General features: G+C 44.2%; 1 pseudogene; it reads left to right on the top strand.

Annotated features, from left to right (window-relative positions):
- The first annotated feature begins 2,035 nt into the window (after positions 1 to 2,035).
- LOC114896464 lies at positions 2,036 to 2,826 on the top strand (annotated as a pseudogene).
- The last annotated feature ends 458 nt before the right edge of the window (positions 2,827 to 3,284 follow it).

Here is a 3,284-nt window from a genome sequence, read left to right on the forward strand (position 1 = left end):
ATGTGTTCCAAGCTGAGGAAAGAGCTTATGCAAAGACTTCAAGGTCACTATGAACAGAGCACAGGGTGAAAAGGAACACACTGTGATGTGCTGGAGAGGTAAGAAGGGATAGGATCATGAAGGGTCTTGTTGGTCGCTGATGAAATTCACAGTTAATTCTAAGAGCAGCAGGAAACCAATGAAGAGTTCAAGCAGGAAAATAACATGGTTCAATTTACATACTGGGATGACCTCTCAGACTGCATCATGAGGACTAGTTATCTGGAAGGAGACCTAGACTGATAGAAGGAAGGCCAATTATGAGATGGTCAGGAATACAGACAAGTGGGCAAGTGGAAGTTACAAAAGTGAGACATAAGTGGTTTTGAAAGTGATTTCCCAAAGTAATTCAAAATTTCTAGGACTTGGGACTTCCCTGGTAGTGCAGTGGTTAAGAGGGGACATGGACATGCCAATGCAGGGGACATGGGTTTGAGCCCTGGTCGGGGAAGTTCCCACATGCTGTGAAGCAACTAAGCCCATGAGCCACAACTACTGAGACCTCCCGCCACAACTACTGAAAGCCCGCACGCCTAGAGCCCGTGCTCTGCAACATAGAGAAGCCACTGTGATGAGAAGCCCACATGCCACAACGAAGAGCATCCCCCGCTCGCCACAACTAGAGAAAAACCCACACACAGCAAAGACGACCCAATGCAGCCAAAAATTTTAAAAAATTTATTTAAAAAAAAAAATTTCCAGGACTTGGTAATTGGTAGGGCTGTCAGAGGAGGAATCAGATGACAAGCAGATATGCAGCTTGGAAATCTATTCAAAAAGGAAGGCAATATAAGAGAAACAGCAGGCTTAAGAGGGAAGATAATTATTTCTGTTTGAGAAATGCTGAGCTGTATGTGCTCATGAGACACCCAGATGGACAAGTTGCTTGCGTGGATGGTAAGACTGGAGCTCAGGAAGTTCTGGAGATAAAGATGTGGGAACCATCCTCATGCAAATAATAGTTAAAGCATTAGGGCTTATGAGATCACCCAGAGAAAGTGTGCAGAGGAGGGAGGAAAGTAAGAATGGGAGACCAGTCTTTAAAGGTTAAAAGAGAAGATTTCCAAGAGACTGAGAAAGACTGGCCTGAAGGATGGGAGGAAAGCCAGATGTGGGCATCACAGGGGTCAGGAGAAAAGACTTCAAGGGGGAGTGACCACCATGTCAAATGCTGAAAGGACAAGTAAAAGAGGACTAAAATTATGTCCAGTGGGTTCACCAAAAGAATAGATTTTTGTAGCTTACAAGAAGCTGCTAGAAGACAACTACACTCCTGTCTTTTATAGAGCTTTGAAGAATTTATGCTAATCTCCTGAGTTTGGGGGATGTGCATGAGTGAAGGCCTCGGAGCAACAAGAGCAGGGAGTGAGAGTATTCAGATTAAAAAAGAGTTTGGGGCTTCCCTGGTGGTGCAGTGGTTGAGAGTCCGCCTGCCGATGCAGGGGACACGGGTTCATGCCCCGGTCCGGGAAGATCCCACATGCCGCGAAGCGGCTGGGCCCGTGAGCCATGGCCACTGAGCCTGCGCGTCTGGAGCCTGTGCTCCGCAACGGGAGAGACCACAACAGTGAGAGGCCCGCGTACCGCAAAAAAAAAAAAAAAAAAGAGTTTGAAGGTGGTCCAGCGGTCCCTGGTCAAGGAACCAAGATCCCACATGTCTTGCAGTGCAGCCAAAGAATCATGAGACAGCTTGCTTCCTCTACTCTGCTCTTCACATGTGTGAGGATACAACCATGGTCGGCCACCTGCAAACCAGAAGAAGGCTCTCGCCAGCACCCAACCATGGTGCCTTCCTGATTTCAGACTTCCAGCCTCCAGAACTATATGGGAAAGCAGAATCACCAAAAGGAGTGACGACCAGCGATTTCATGAGAAGTCTGGATTTTAGTTCTCATGCCTCAGCACATCCAGTTGGGAACTCCACACCAGCTCCTGGGATCATACTTTCATACCCCTGCTTGCCTGAACTACTAGAGCCAGTCCTAGCTAACCACGAATGGCTACCCAGAGGAAACACCTGGTGAAACACTTCAATCCTTGCATCAATCCTTACATTTCAATCTTTACCTGCTGTATCTTTATCTGATCAAGCCAGCTACAGTGACAGAATGCCTCCATACCTTCTGTAAGACCTGTATTGTCCAGCACTTTGAAGACAGCAATGATTTGTCCAAGGTGTGGCAAACAGGTTCATGAGACAAACCCGTTAGAAACGTTGAAGTTGGATAACACATTAGAGGAAATTATATTTAAGTTTGTCACTGGACTACAAGAATAAGAACTTGAGTGGGAGTCTGAATTTTGGAAGAAAAACAAGCCTCAAGAAAATGGACAAGATGATACTTCAAAAGTTGACAAGCCTAAAGTAGATGAAGGTGATGAAAATCAAGATGATAAAGACTATCACAGAAGTGACCCATAGATTGCTATATGTCTAGATTGTTTACGAAATAATGGACAATCAGGGGACAATGTAGTAAAGGGTTTAATGAAGAAATTCATTTGGTGCTCTACACATATAACTATGGGAACTATTAAAAAATTTCTAAGTTTAAAACTAAAACTTCCAAGTTCTTATGAGTTGAATGTGCTGTGCAATGGTGAAATTATGGGGAAGGACCATACTATGGAGTTCATCTACATGACAAGATGGAGACTAAGAGGCAAAAACTTTCGGTGTCTGAACTGCTCAGCTTCGCAAGTCTGCCCTCAGGATGGCCCTTCGTATCCGTCATACCCCCATACCCCATGGTATTGCAGTATCAACCAAGAATTGATTTTGGTTAGACCACGAGGCCTAGATCCCACTGAATGAATCCTGCACTATGTGTTTATTCATCGACAGACTGCACAGTGAATGGAGTGTGGACTGGAGGGACACAACCAGATTTTCAGCATGTGAATAAGGCCGTTGTCTGTCTCTAGATTGTCAGTTGCATTTATGTTGCTTCTATTAAGAGCAAACCAAGTGCCATTCTGCTACTGAACCATCTGCATAAGGTATCTGTGCTGTCTCACAGTGTACAAGTCATGGTTGAAATCAGTTAAGTGTGCAGCCACGATTCAGCCTTCTGAATATTTTGCTTGCCTGTTCCAAGACTGTTCTAATGTTTGATTACACTAGTAATATGGCTCAATCTTTGTGGTGTTGCTGTTTTCACATACTTACTATTTGATTAATTCTTGTTTAAATAGACTACTGTACAAGGAACTAATAATTATTATACCTTGAAATTATTCTGTAT

Source organism: Monodon monoceros, unplaced genomic scaffold (assembly GCF_005190385.1).
Source record: "Monodon monoceros isolate NGI ecotype Baffin Bay Population unplaced genomic scaffold, NGI_Narwhal_1 Super_Scaffold_16, whole genome shotgun sequence".
Classification (NCBI taxonomy): Eukaryota; Metazoa; Chordata; class Mammalia; order Artiodactyla; family Monodontidae; genus Monodon; species Monodon monoceros.